At 45.5% G+C, this 15106-nt stretch overlaps 1 protein-coding gene across 7 annotated transcripts in view; it reads right to left on the bottom strand.

Moving 5' to 3' along the window:
• The window catches only part of LRCH1 (leucine rich repeats and calponin homology domain containing 1), a 377798-nt gene that overhangs the window by 51548 nt on the left and 311144 nt on the right, over positions 1–15106 (bottom strand). The window lies entirely within an intron of this gene.

Here is a 15106-nt window from a genome sequence, read left to right on the forward strand (position 1 = left end):
GACAAATTACAGTAGTAAAAGGCAAAAAATAAGAACAAAAACCCTGATCATTAGGAGAATAATTAGTCTTAAACTAGCACAATGCTTGTTGTTAAAAGATATTCCCATTGGTCCTATCTGTTTTAGGCTGCGTCCTCCTCATAGTGCAAGCTAACAAAAAAAGGAAAATTTATTATCAAATACTTACCGTAATTTTCCTTTCCTGATGGACTCCATGGCAGCCTACGTGTGGGTTAACCCCGCCTCCTCTCCAATGCTATAGGACCCCATTCCCATAAAAGAGTACTCACCACTAGCTACTGCGTTCCGTAACTAGCCTACTCTATGACCAATGGGTGGGAACTCCGTCTGCCATGGAGTCCATCAGGAAAGGAAAATTACGGTAAGTATTTGATAATAAATTTTCCTTTTTCCTGACAGACTCCATGGCAGCCTACGTGTGGGAAATAACTAGCCGACCACACGGGTGGGTATGTTGAGTCAAACCAAAAATTTTAATTTGCCCTATCAACCGATAGGATTCTCAAAGCAAAGTTTACAGAGGACAATGAAGCAGGCTCAATACAATAGTGAGACATGAAAGTATTGATAGAGGCCCACGAGGCCGCCTTGCATATGGTGTCCGGGGCCACGTGTCGAGCTGCCGCCCATGAAGCCGCCATTCCCCTGGTGGAGTGAGCTGTCACCGCCTGTGGAGGAGCCAAGCCCTTCGCCCTGTATGCTTGTTGAATAGTCTGAACAATCCAAGTAGCGAGTGTCCTAATCGAAGCTTTTTTCCCTTTATTGCTTCCTGAGTGTAAAATAAATAAATGGTCAGAACGTCTGAAGGGAGAAGTTATTCTCAGGTATTCTTTAATTGCTTCCCCTACATCCAGAGGATGAATTTCGGAAGATCCTGGAGACTTAAACGTGGGAAGGACTATTTCTTGATTATCATGGAACACTGAGGACCCTTTTGGATTTAAACCCAGCATAGGGACGAGTACTACCTGGTCTGGGAAGAACGTCAGGAAGGGTTCTTCACAACCCAGAGAGCCAATCTCAGAGACCCTTTTTGCCGATGTGACGGCTACTAAAAAGACCACCTTTGCCGAGAAGTCCTTAATAGAGAGCGGGGAAGGCCCGCTAGTACTGAGTCCCGAGATTGAATCCAGAACTAGTGGCAGATCCCATTTGGGGAACCTGGATTTTCTTTGGGGCTTAAGCCTTGAAGCGCCACGAAAGAATTGCCGGATTAACGGATTATTTGCCCAAGAGGACCCTGAGAAGGCAGACAGTGCAGATACCTGGACTCTAAGCGAGCTGATGGATAATGGTAGGTCTAAACCTGTTTGAAGGAAGCTGAGGACGTCTTGCACCTCCGGGTGTCTACAAGACCTGCCGTTAGAAGAGCAGAAATCCACAAACTTGGACCAGATCCTACTGTAGACTTTATTCGTGCTAGATCTTCTTGAGCTCATAAGAGTTGAGATCACTGAGGGAGCGCAACCAAGCGAGATTAGCCTCTCCCTCTCAAGAACCAGACCATCAGTCTCAGTACTGCCGGACATGGGTGCAGAACTGACCCCTGAGAAAGAAGGTCCGGCCTGAGAGGGAGAGGCACCGGGTCCCTGAAGCTGAGCTGGACAAGGAGAGGGAACCATGGCCTGTTCGGCCAGTATGGAGCTATCATCAACACTTCGGCTGTTTCCGAACTGAGCCTCTGCAGGAACCTCAGGATGACTGGAAGCGGTGGAAAGGCATAGGCCTAGTTGAATCTCCAGAGATCCGTCAGTGCGTCCGACCCGAGAGCCTGGCTGCAATGACCTCTGGCATAATATTTCTTCAACTTGCAGTTGTGGCGTGAGGCGAATAGATCCACCTCGGGTTCGATCCCCAGTGATGAGACCCATCTGAATGTCTCCATATTCAGGGACCACTCGTTGTTGTCCAGCTTGGTGCGAGAAAGGAAGTCTGCTTGGGTATTTTGGACCCCTGGGACAAACACTGCCGAGATATTGCATAGGTTCTTCTGTGCCCAGGAAAGGATGGGCTCGACTTCCCGAAGGAGATTGAGGCTCCGGGTACCCCCCTGCCTCTTCACATAGGCGACTGCCGTTGTGTTGTCCATTCTTAGCAATACTGAGTTCCCTTTCAGTAGGTGAGAGAAGGACTGCAGTGCACACCAGGCCGCTCTGAGCTCTAGGACGTTCGAACCCGGGACTGGCAGGCATGGATCCCATTTGCCCTGTGCAAGGTTCGAACCGCAGAGGGCTCCCCAGCCCGTCCCGCTGGCATCGGTCGTAACCGTGATCCAGGCGATGGGAGCAATGGAATGACATGTCAGTAAGTTCATGCGTTGGAGCCACCAGAAGAGGCTGTTTCTCATTGATGATGTCACCCGGATGACCTGATTCTTGTCCCCTGTTTCCCATTGCTGCAGGAACCCTGACTGGAAGGGACGTAATCTCCACAAGGCCCATTTGACCATGGGAGTCGTGGAGACCATCGTGCCGATGATTATTAGACACTGAGAGGCCTTCAGGTGTGAGGCATGTAGAGCCCGAGCAATTCTGTCCCGGACCACCGGAACTTTCTGTAGTGGAAGAGAAATAGTGCTTCTTACAGTGTCGAACTGTGCTCCCAGATATATTAGGCGTTGAGTCGGAATTAGGTGGCTCTTTGCAAGATTCAGAAGCCACCCGAAGCTGGATAGAGCGGAGATCACCTGCTCCCGGTGGGCCAGCAGCCGATCCCTGCTTTGAGATAGAACCAGGAGGTCGTCGAGGTAGTGGTAGAGCCGCACCCCCTTTAACCTTATGAGGGCCACCATGGCTAAGAGGATCTTTGAGAAGACCCGGGGGGAGGTTGTCAACCCGAAGGGGAGGCAAATAAACTGCAGATGCTCCTGCCCTACTTGGAAACGTAGGTACTTGTGAAGCCGCTCCTCTACTGGGACGTGGAAGTAAGCGTCCTTCAAATCGATGGAAATCATCCAATCGTTTGGCTGAATGGCTTGCTGAATGGTCGACAGAGATTCCATCTTGAACTTTCCTTGCTCTATAAACTCGTTCAGGTAGGTCAGGTCTATGACCGGGCGCCAAGAGCCACTCTTTTTTCGAACTAAGAAAAGGGGAGAATATACCCCCTGAAACCATTCGTCCCTGGGGACATGTACAACTGCTCCTTGAGACTTCAGAAGGTCCACATAGGACAGAAGAGCTTTCCTTTGATCTTCCGACCGGGGAAGAAGAGTGGAGACAAATCTGGGGGGAGGAATATTGGAAAAGGTCCATCTGTGACCTGTTGAAACTGTTCTTATCACCCAAAAGTCCGAGATCGAGGCCACCCAGACGTGCCGGAAGAGGCTTAGCCGTGCCCCTACCCGACCCGCCTGGGCGGGCGTAATCTCAAAAGGACTTTGCCTGCTCACGACCACTGGATGTCTGGCCTTTAGCGGACTTGCGAAAGGAAGCTTGACCTCTGCTCCAGTTCTTCCTGAAGTCCCTGCCGGGCTTGTAAGAGCGAGCTTCCCTGGAGCGCTCTGGGGAACGTCTTCTAAACTGAGGTTTCTTCCGCCCAAGAAGGCGTCTATCCTGGGGAAGGAAGCCCGACTTGCCACCCGTAGCACGTGATATGGCATCATCGAGTTTATTGCCAAACAGTGAGGATCCCTCGAAGGGAATTTTACACCAGGCCTGTTTGGAAATAGGGTCAGCAAGCCAAGGACGTAACCATAATGCCCGTTTGGCCGTGACTGACGATAGCCTAACTCGCGCCAACAGGCGTATCAAATCAATGGATGCCTCCCCCAAGAAGACTGCCGCTAGCTTTAATTCTGCGGCCGCTGAACTTCCCGCCAGTTCTTCCGAAATTCCCTTAAGGAAGGAATCCACATTTTCCGCCCAAGCCTCCATGGCTTTTGACATGGCTGCCAGAGCAAACGCTGGTTTACAGGCCGTGCCTGCCAACCCATAGATTCTCTTCAGATCCTGGTCAATCCTTCTCTCGAGACCATCCTTGAAGGATACCGTATCCTCCAGGGGAAGAGTGACATGTTTAGCCAGCCGCATCAGGGCAGCGTCTACAAGGGGAGCATTCTCTAGGTATTTCACCTCTTCTGACTTGAAGGGGTACAATCTGGAGGTTTTGTTAACCATAGAGGATTTCCTATCCGTTTTGCTCCATTCCTCATCTATAATATCTTTCAGCTCTGAAAGGAGCGGAAAGTTTGAACGTTCTTTTCCGAGGTGTTTGAAGAATTTCTTCTGCTTGGCCGGGGGAGTAGCGGGATCCTCCCATTTAAGGGCCTCTTTGATTGCTTTAATTAAAGGTGACACCATGTTGAAGTCAAAGCCTCCGATTTCCTCTTCCTCCCGAAGATCATCATCTGAGGAATCAAGAGAGGCCGCATAAGGCTGGGACGTGCCCGGGTCTTCACGGGCCTCATCAGCCGGGGGGCCAGACAGTACCGTAGACTGGCTCAGCGTGTGGGGTGAATCCAACTCTTTCAGGGATTGCTGTACCACATGTTTAACTAGAGATTCCAAATGCTGGGTCTCTGTTTCCTTTTCCCTGACCGCCCGGGCATAGCACCGGTCACATAGTGATTTGCCCTCCGGAACTCTTGTTCCACATCCCCAGCAGGCTCTACGATCAGAGCGGCTGTCATGGCGGTGGGAGCGGTGTCTGGAGGAGGAATGAGATCGTCTCCTCTGGTGGTGGTCTCCAGAAGCAGAGTCTCGTCTGGATCTTGAAGGAGACTGGCGTTGTGGCCTGGCAAGGTCTTTAACATTCTGGACCGGAATCTGAGGGTCCGATCTAGAAGGGCTGGAAAAAAAAGCACAATAGGGAAGGGAAAATGATGGGACCGTCATCAGAAGACGCATATACCATGCGACTGACCTTCCACCCCTCCCCTCTTAAGCACATACCTTGTGCGAGAGGGCTGGCCACTTAAAGGCGGTGAACTATCCATAATTTGCTTCTTCTATAAGAAGTGCGATACAATGCAGCTGGTCTGCAAAAAAGAGAGAAAAAATGGCCTAGATGGGCCAACAAACCAGTAAGAAGGAGTCCGTTGCCCCTAAAGAGTCACAACATCTCATCATATATCAAGGAGAAAATTTATTTATATATATTATATATTTTTTCTTTTTTTTTTTTTTTTTTTAATTTATTTTATATTATATTATTTCCTTTTTTTTTTTTTTTTTTTTAAACTTTGAATATAAAATATATATATTTTTGTTTGTTTTTTTTTTTTTTTTTACAAGTATATGCATTTTTACATTTCCACGCACAAAGTATACCAAAGTGCTCAAAACACTCACCTAAAGTTGACCAGTGCTGGGCATGGGGAAGACCGCTGCACTCCCGTTCACTGCGAGGGAAATCCCACTGTGAGGCAGTCTCAGAGCGGCATTTAAAGCTCCCCGCCCGTGACGTCACCGCCCATAACGCGCCTGCGCCATGGGTCAGCGATTGTACCGCGCACGCGCGGTTCCAGGGCATTATGCCGTACTGCGCATGCGCGAGCCAAGCCTCGGTCTCGAGGAGGCTATTGCGCATGCGCGAACAGCGAGAACGCCGTACCCGGAAGTAGTGAAGCAGGCTGGAACGCACCAGCGCTCCAGCCGCCATGAGGGGCGGAAAAGGACCCAAAACGACCGGTCTCGCTGATATAGAGACCGGAGATACCTGGGGAAAGACAGGATACATAGAAAACACTGCCATGGAGACAAACATGCTTCCGACCTTGCCAGCCGTTTGGTACGTCCAGAAGTTTTCAGCATACAGAGGCAACCATCCCTCCACCACAAGGGGAAAATCTTCAGCCTCAAACGCTACTCGCCCGCCCGTGGCTGGGCCCTGAGCTGCACCGCAAGAGGTATGCCATAATCCTGGATCCGTCCGACCGGACGTGAACAACTTGAATAGGTCCATTGGAGGAGGACAAAAAAGGAACGCAGTAGCTAGTGGTGAGTACTCTTTTATGGGAATGGGGTCCTATAGCATTGGAGAGGAGGCGGGGTTAACCCACACGTAGGCTGCCATGGAGTCTGTCAGGAAATACTATTTTTATCATTTAAAAGCCTAAAACAAATTGAGACAGTTAGATGCTCCACCTAACCCACTACAGTCACACATGCCAGGCCACTCAAAGCATTCTAAACAGATTCACCACCTTAGATGTTAAAGTGGAGTTCCACCCCGAAAAAAAAAAAAACATTAGTAATGTTCTTAAAAAAAAAAAATTAAAAAAAAAAAAAAAAAAAAAGATTTGGAGAAATTTTTTTTTTTTACTCACCTCTAAATGCTTGTTGCTACAGGGTCCCTCGTAGTCTGCCTCCTTTGGTGCCTGGGCTCCTGACATCACTACCCTCAGTGCAGGAAGGGAGATCGCCTCTCCACCGCCCTCTAGTCAATCATCTGGGACACGTGACCGATCCCAGATGATTGCGGGGCCAGTGACGGCGTGCGGCGCTGCTCGCATATGCGCAGTGGGTGCCCGGCTGTGAAGCCACAGCCGGGCGCCCACAGTTAAAATGCCAGCGCCGTTGAGCAGAAGGGGGGGATGAGCTGGTCTTCGATCCCCGCATCGCTGGACCCTGGGACAGGTGAGTGTCTGATTAAAAGTCAACAGCTGCAGTATTTGTAGCTGCTGACTTTTAATTTTTTTATTTTAAATGGGAACCCCGCTTTAAAAGAGCTCCAAGAGTTATCTGTTAGCCTTGAAAATTCAACTTGAAAGAAGCATCGCCAGAAGACAAAAATAAAACCCTTTCTAAATCCCCCCTGTGCACATAGCACTTATCCCCATTCAAATCTGTGCTGTGGATTTGAAATAAAATTATTATTTTATTACTGTCAGTGCTCACTGTAGCCCCACTCACCCAAAATATGGGCATTCCTATAGGGGGGATGTACAGCTAACACTGAGACTCGCCTCCTGTACAATTTTTTAGTGCTGTTCCTCCTCATTCCTTGAAAAGTCTTCTGGCTTACTCAAACCCGACCCCGAGCTATTCAGGGCACAGGGAGAGTGGAAACTGCCAGCATGTGTTAATGTGAATGCTTGAAACTGGAGAAGAGCACTTTCATAAAAAAAAAAAAAAAAAAAAAAACACAAACTGACAACAGGAAAGGACAAGTACTATACTTTCCAAGAGGGACTAATGCAGTAAGTCATGTGTGCGGTTGTCAGCTTGAGTTTTTGTGAATGAAGGCGCTCTTCAGCCACAATCATTCAGGATAACACAGACTGAGCCTTTTCACTCTCATCACTGTGCTTTATACTGTGGGAGTACAACGTTTTTTCTGTAAGCAGAGTTGTAATTGCAAAATGTGCACACACCACAATATATAAAAAAAAAAAAAAAAAAAAAAAAGGGAAAAACTGACAAGGAGTTTAACAATTCTCTACTCAAAACAAACAAAAAAGTTTTGTCTTTGAATATACTTTAAGAACACAAAAGCTATTTTTTTGTGCAAAAGTATTCACCCCCCCTGGCTTTTTACCTATTTTGTTATATTACAGCCTTTAGTTCAATGTTTTTTTAATCTGAATATGTGATGGATCAGAACACAAAAGTCTAAGTTGGTATATTAGAAAAATATATACATAAAACTATTTTTCAGAAATAAAAACTGATAATTGGCATGTGCATATGTATTCACCCCCTTTGTTATGAAGCCCATAAAAAGCTCCGGTGCAACCAATTACCTTCAAATGTCACATAATTAGTGAAATGATGTCCACCTGTGTGCAATCTAAGTGTCACGTGATCTGTCATTATATATACACATACACACCTTTTTGAAAGGCCCCAGAGGCTGCAACACCTAAGCAAGAGGCAAACTAACCAAACACTGCTATGAAGACCAAGGAACTCTCCAAACAAGTAAGGGATAAGGTTGTTGAGAAGTACAAGTCAGGGTTAGGTTATAAAAAAATATAAAAATCTTTGATGATCCCTAAGAGCACCATCAAATCTATCATAACCAAATGGAAAGAACATGGCACAACAGCAAACCTGCCAAGAGACAGCCGCACACCAAAACTCACGGACCGGGCAAGGAAGGCATTAATCAGGAGAGGCAGCACAGAGACCTAAGGTAACCCTGGAGGAGCTGCAGAGTTCCACAGCAGAGACTGGAGTATCTGTACATAGGATGACAATAAGCCGTACGCTCCATAGAGTTGGGCTTTATGGCAGAGTGGCCAGAAGAAAGCCATTACTTTCAACAAAAAACAAAATGGTACGTTTTGAGTTTGGGAAAAGGCATGTGGGAGACTCCCAAAATGTATGGAGGAAGGTGCTCTGGTCCGATGAGACTAAAATTGAACTTTTTAGCCATCAAAGAAACCGCTATGTCTGGCGCAAACCCAACACATCACATCACCCAAAGAACACCATCCCCGCAGTGAAACATGGTGGTGGCAGCATCATGCTGTGTGGATGTTTTTCAGCAGTCGGGACTGGGAAACTGGTCAGAGTTGAGGAAAGATGGATGGTGCTAAATACAGGGATATTCTTCAGCAAAACCTGTACCACTCTGTGTGTGATTTGAGGCTAGGACGGAGGTTCACCTTCCAGCAGGACAATGACCCCAAACACACTGCTAAAGCAACACTTGAGTGGTTTAACCACTTCGGGACCGAGCCTCTTTTTGTTTGTTTACAAGTTAAAAACATTTTTTTTGCTAGAAAATTACTTAGAACCCCCAAACATTATACATTTTTTTTCTTACACCCAACAGAATAAAATGGCGGTCGTTGCAATATTTTGTCGGACCGTATTTGTGCAGTGGTCTTACAAGCGCACTTTTTTGGGGAAAAAATACACTTTTTTTTAAATTAAAAAATAAGATAACAGAAAAGTTAGCCCAATTTTTTTTATATTGTGAAAGGTAATGTTACACCGAATAAATTGATACCCAACATGTCATGCTTCAAAATTGCGCCCGCTCATGGAATGGCGACAAACTTTTACCCTTAAATATCTCCATAGGTGACGTTTAAATAATTCTACAGGTTGCATGTTTTAAGTTACAGAGGAGGTTTAGGGCTAGAATTATTGCTCTCGCTCTACCGATCGCGGCAATACCTCACGTGTGATTTGAACACAGTTTTCATATGCGGGCGCTACTCACGTATGCGTTTGCTTCTGCACGTGAGCTCGGCGGGGCGGGGCGCGTTCAAAATTTTTTTTTTCTTATTTATTTTAACTTTTATTTTTACACTTCTTTAAAAAAAAAAAAAAAAATTGTGTCACTTTTATTCCTATTACAAGGAATGTAAACATCCCTTGTAATAGAAAAAAAGCTTGACAGGACCACCTAAATATGAGATCCGGGGTCAAAAAGACCTCAGATCTCATATTTACACTAAAATGCAATAAAAAAATAAAAATTGTCAATTAAAAAAAATTGGCCCTTTAAGTGCTATGGACGGAAGTGACGTTTTGACGTCGCTTCCGCCCTGCAATGTCATGGAGACCAGTGGGGGCCATCTTCCCCTCACTTGTCTCCATGCCCAGCTAGTGACAGCATTTGATCAGCTCCGCCGCTGCCGACGGCCCCAGTAAGCAGCAGAGGGCACCGGAGCTCCGATAAAAGTGATCTTGCGGTGAATCCGCCACAGAGACCACTTTTATCTTGAAGCGGACCACCGGCTGAACAAGAGGATACCGGGGTTACGGCAGCTAGCTGCTGCCATAACAACGATATCCCCTTTCAAAGTAAGGACGTATATCGGTGTGCCGCTGTCCGGAAGTGGTTAAGGGGAAACATGTAAATATAAAATGTATTGGAATGGCCTAGTCAAAGCCCAGACCTTAATCCAATAGAAAATCTGTGGTCAGACCTAAAGATTGCTGTTCACAAGCACAAACCATCCAACGTGAAGAAGCTGGAGCAGTTTTGCAAGGAGGATTGGGCAAAAATCCCAGTGGTAAGATGTGGCAAGCTCATAGAGACTTATCCAAAATGACTTGGAGCTGTGATAGCAGCAAAAGGTGGCTCTACAAAGTATTGACTTTAGGGGGTGAATAGTTATGCACGTTGATTTTTTTCTGCGTTGTTTGCTTCACAATAAAAAAAAAAATCAAAGTTGTGGGCATGTTCTGTAAATTAAATTATGCAAATCCTCAAACAATCCATGTTAATTCCAGGTTGTGAGGCAACAAATCACGAAAAATGCGGGAAGGGGGGGGTGAATACTTTTGCAAGGCATTGTATTCATAATTTTCTGACATATGATCTGCACTTACCAACATGATATACATAAAGATACAAAAGCTTGTATAAGTTCAGTGGAGGTCTTAGTGTTTCACCTTCACTTCAAACCTTTTCTTCAGGCAAGAGTTTAAAAGGTGGATCCAAAACTTTGCTGACCTTCCCCCAAAAGTTTCAAGTAATACATCATTCAGTATCATGCATATTCACCTTTACATCTATGATGCACATGCCAAACTATTTTTTGCCATGCAAAACATAAGTAGAGCCAGCTTGAATGTTTATTATTAGTGTAATAAATTAGTTTTTATGATGATACCATCCAACTTCCCAGTCTTTAACAGTTACTTCTAAAATGCAGCTACTGATTTGTTAATTGCTGCCACTTTGTTCCCTGAAGAGAAAAACACACAAAACATTTGCCCATGGGACTTTAACCACTTGAGCTCCGGAAGATTTTATCTCCTTCATGACCAGGGTATGTTTTACTGTTTAGCACTGCGCTAATTTAACTGGTAATTGTGCATTCATGCAACGCTGTACCTAAACATAGTTTGTATAATTTTTTTCACACAAATAGTGCGTTCTTTTGGTCGTATTTGGTCACCACTGGTTTTTTGTGCAATATAAACAAAAAAGGCCAAAAATAAAAAAAGACATCATAAATTTTGGCCAAAATGTATGGGACTGCAGGCCACACTTGCCCACTACCTTAATTCCCCAGATACAACCGTATAGCAGAGTAATACACAAAGACACTATTTTGGCAGAAAATGGCCGCAGCATTTTATTGGTTTACAATATTCATAAAGACAAAACTTTTGCCCAGTTGTCAGAACTCGGGCAGCTTAAACTTTATTGAACAAAGAAATACGTCCCCACCAGCCAGACTTGTGAAACAAGACTGGCCTACCCCAAATACGCGCCCATTTAAATGCTGCTTCGCAGCCCAAGATTGAAGATATCGGCACCCACATACGAAAGGTGGACCCCTACCTGCCTATAAAGCCCCGGGTTCCCCTCCTTCAAATTCCACGTGCCGATAAGCAAAACCCCTAACAGTGGCATGTACTTAGCCATTGCCCGATTGACCCCCTTCCTCATTTTCTACATCACTCTATGGAAAGACAGCCAAGCTAAGCGGGGAACTATCTCTGAAAAAACAATGATTGTACCCAGGGAAGTCAAATGAGACTGATAAAGATCCCTTTTGATCATAAACAAAAGATCCAAAGCACAAATGTTACCCAAGTCGTTACCTCCCAGATGAACTATCAGGATTGAAGGTGGTGGCCAAAACTGATATAATTGTGACAAATGAAAATATAGTTGCTGCCACTTTAGACCTCTCACACCCTTCCAGTACAGAGCGAAGGATTCCGGCTGTAAAGATAAGTTAACCGAGTACCTGCGTTGAGCCGCACGCTTCCATGCCCAATATATGTAAGAGTGGCCCAGAATCCATACGCAATGTTGAAAACCTAGGAAATCAAAGTGAAAGCATAGGTCTTATATATCTCTTAAAACAATTGGACCTCTCTCTTCCCATACCCATTATGGCTTTGGCCGGCAAACCCCTCTCAGCAGCGTCAGACACGCTGCCCCTATTCTGACTGGGATGAAAACTGCCCCTATTCTGACTGGGATGAAAACTTTAAATTTTGTATAACCAATTTTTCAAGAAAGAGTTTCAGCAAATATGAAAATTGGTACTTAGTGAGGGGAGACCGATCTAAATGAATGAGAAAATGGCTCGACCCAAGCGGACACGCTGCCAAGAAACAATTTACCAGTGCCACTGGGCACACTGAAACGTCTCCACATGCCGGTAGACTTGCCCATTCACCGCGTCCCAATTTGTCGGTTTTAGATTGCTTCAAAAAAAAAAAAAAAAGGCATACCCAACTTTGTTTGACTAGCACATGCTCCTATAGCATTCCAAAAAACTCCTTTTGGGCGCTGAAAGCAGGTCGAAAACCCGAAAGACTCCAAAATAAGACAACACAAAAGCCGCCTTAAATAGTAAAGCCTCATAACTGGTAAAGCAAACCAAAGGCGTGGCCTCGCAAAGGTGCTTAAAAATATCCAAATAGCCCGTCTACCATCCGGGGCAAAAGTTTTCCTCATGTAGCCTGTTTCACAGTAAAAAAAAAAAACTAGAGCAGGGCGGGAAACCTCTTATTCGGAAGAAAAAGAATACCCCAGCTAAGGTCTTTGCCAGAAGCCCATAAGAAGGTTGCCTCTCCATCAAAAAGTCCAAAAAAGCAAAAACAGCCTGCTCCTTGGGAGCATCCCAAGCAAAACCAGTATTTTCAGCAAAATTGTGGTGGAGTAATCCGCCCATGTACGAGGAGTGACTGAGTGTCTAATAGCTTCAAAAAACGGTGTTAAATCAGATCCCAAAGGTAAGCTGGGCACTGCGTCCCCTCCGCATCCGCCCCAGGGAGAAAATTGATGAAAATGCTGCATTTGTTAACGGGAAAGAGAATCAGCTATGGTATTTTAAAACCCCAGGCATGTAATTAGCCTTAATCCAGATAGTAAATTTTAAACATAAAAAAAACAGATGACGCAAAATCTTAACCACAAAGAGCTGGAAGAAAGGCAATTAACAACAATAAGCAAAAAAAATTTCCCAAAGTGACACGGCTACTAAAATCGGGAAAAACTCTAGTAGCACAATGTTTCTAGTGGCTTTTTTCCAGATCCACGCAACTCCAAATGCGAATACCATATCGCCGCAAAACCTTTCGAGCACGCCGCGTCTGTGAACAAGTGGAAATCTGGAGCAAAAATAAAATCCGACTGAAAAAAGGACCTTCCGTTAAAAGATGCTAAAAAATCGTCCCACACCACTAAGTCATCCTTGAGGCAAGCCATCAAGAGGACGTGAGCGAAAGGAGATTTTAAACCTGAGATTGAAAGGTATAGAAGTCGGGAGGAAATCCTCCCTACTAGCATAATTTTACAAGCAAAAGCCAGGAGGCCCAATAGTGACTGCATCTCCTTTAACAACACCTTACGTCTCCTTAAGAAAAAGGCAATAAGGTTCCTAATTTTGTCGATCTTAGCCTGTGGCAGACTAAACTCCCTTGCCTTGGTATCAATCAAAATAAATAAAAACTTTACCGAAGTCGCAGGAGAACAAGTCTTCTCTGTGGCCAGTGGTACACCAAAATGTTCCGTAATAATGCCAAACAACCGCAACAGCCGAGAACAAATGTCAGATTTCGCCGGACCGATAAATAAAAAAATCGTCCAAGTAATGCACTACGGAGTCCTGGCCAGACTCAAAACACATAACCCAATGAAGAAAAGTGGACAAAGTTTCAAAATACGTACAGGACAAAGAACATCCCATAGGGAGACATTTGTCAAAAAAATAACATGAACTGAAAGCTAACGGGTAGATTGGCAAAAGCCTTCACGTCAGCTTTAGCCAACAAGGCTCCGTGGACGCACGACTTAACCACTTAAGCCCCGGACCATTTGACTGGCTAAAGACCAGAGCACTTTTTGCGATTCGGCACTGCGTCGCTTTAACTGACAATTGCGCGGTCGTGCGACATGGCTCCCAAACAAAATTGACGTCCTTCTTTTCCCCACAAATAGAGCTTTTTTTGGTGGTATTTGATCACCTCTGCGGTTTTTATTTTTTGCGCTATAAACAAAAAAATAGCGAGAATTTTGAAAGAAAAGCATTATTTTTTACTTTTTGATATAATAAATATCCCCCAAAAATATATTAAAAAAATTTGTTCCCTCAGTTTAGGCTGATATGTATTCTTCTACATATTTTTGGTAAAAAAAAAAAAATCGCAATAGGCATTTATTGATTGGTTTGCGCAATAGTTATAGCGTCTACAAAATAGGGGATAGTTTGATGGCATTTTTATTAATAATTTTTTCTTTTACTAGTAATGGCGGCAATCAGCGATTTTTATCGTGACTGCGACATTATGGTGGACAGATCGGACACTTTTGGTGCTATTTTGGGACCATTCACAATTGTACAGCGATCAGTGCAATTAAAAATGATTGATTACTGTGTAAATGTGACTGGCGGTGAAGGGGGTAACACTATGTGGCGCTGTAGGGGTTAAGTGTGTCCTAGGGAGTGATTCTAACTGTGGGGGGGAGGGGCTATGTGTGACAAGACACTGATCACCACTCCCGATTACAGGGAGCTGTGATCAGTGTCAGTAGGCAGAATGGGGAAATGCTTGTTTACATCAGCATTTCCCCATGCTTCCTCTCCGTGAGACGATAACGGGTATCCCCGCGGGCATCAAGTGCGCGGGACCCGCAATCACAATCACAGAGCTCAAGGTGGGTGGGCGGGTGCACGCAATGACACGGCGGCAAATTTAAAGGGACGTACCTGTACGCCCATTTGCCTTTCCGTGCCATTGTGTCGACGTATATGTACATGTGGTGGTCGGCAAATGGTTAACCTTCACAATAGCTTCCTCAAAAGTCGCATAATCAACTGAGCACAGCGCCTCGTCAATTTCGTCTTTCAACGATCCCCCTTTTGGAAAAGAGAGATGTTGTATTAGACGGAACATATTTGGTTCCCTCTTGGGGACCACCCCTAGCGGAGAGATGCAGAAATCTTTGAAAGGTGGAGATTGAAAAGGGCCCTCCTCTATCTCTTTAAAAACTTTCTCCCGCACAACCTTCGGAAACTGATCGACCGACTTTAACCACTTGCCGCCCGCCGGCTGCCATATGACGGCCAGGCAGCGCGGCTCTCGTTCTTGGAAGGCGTCATATGACGCCCTTGCCTTCCCTGCCCACCAGGGGGCGCGCGCCGGCAATCGCGCACGCCCGCCGTGTCACTGGGCACCTGATGTGCGTGCCCGGCGGCCGCGATGTCCACCGGGCA

The sequence above is a fragment of the Aquarana catesbeiana genome, linkage group LG02, assembly GCF_042186555.1.
Source record: "Aquarana catesbeiana isolate 2022-GZ linkage group LG02, ASM4218655v1, whole genome shotgun sequence".
NCBI classification, from domain to species: Eukaryota; Metazoa; Chordata; class Amphibia; order Anura; family Ranidae; genus Aquarana; species Aquarana catesbeiana.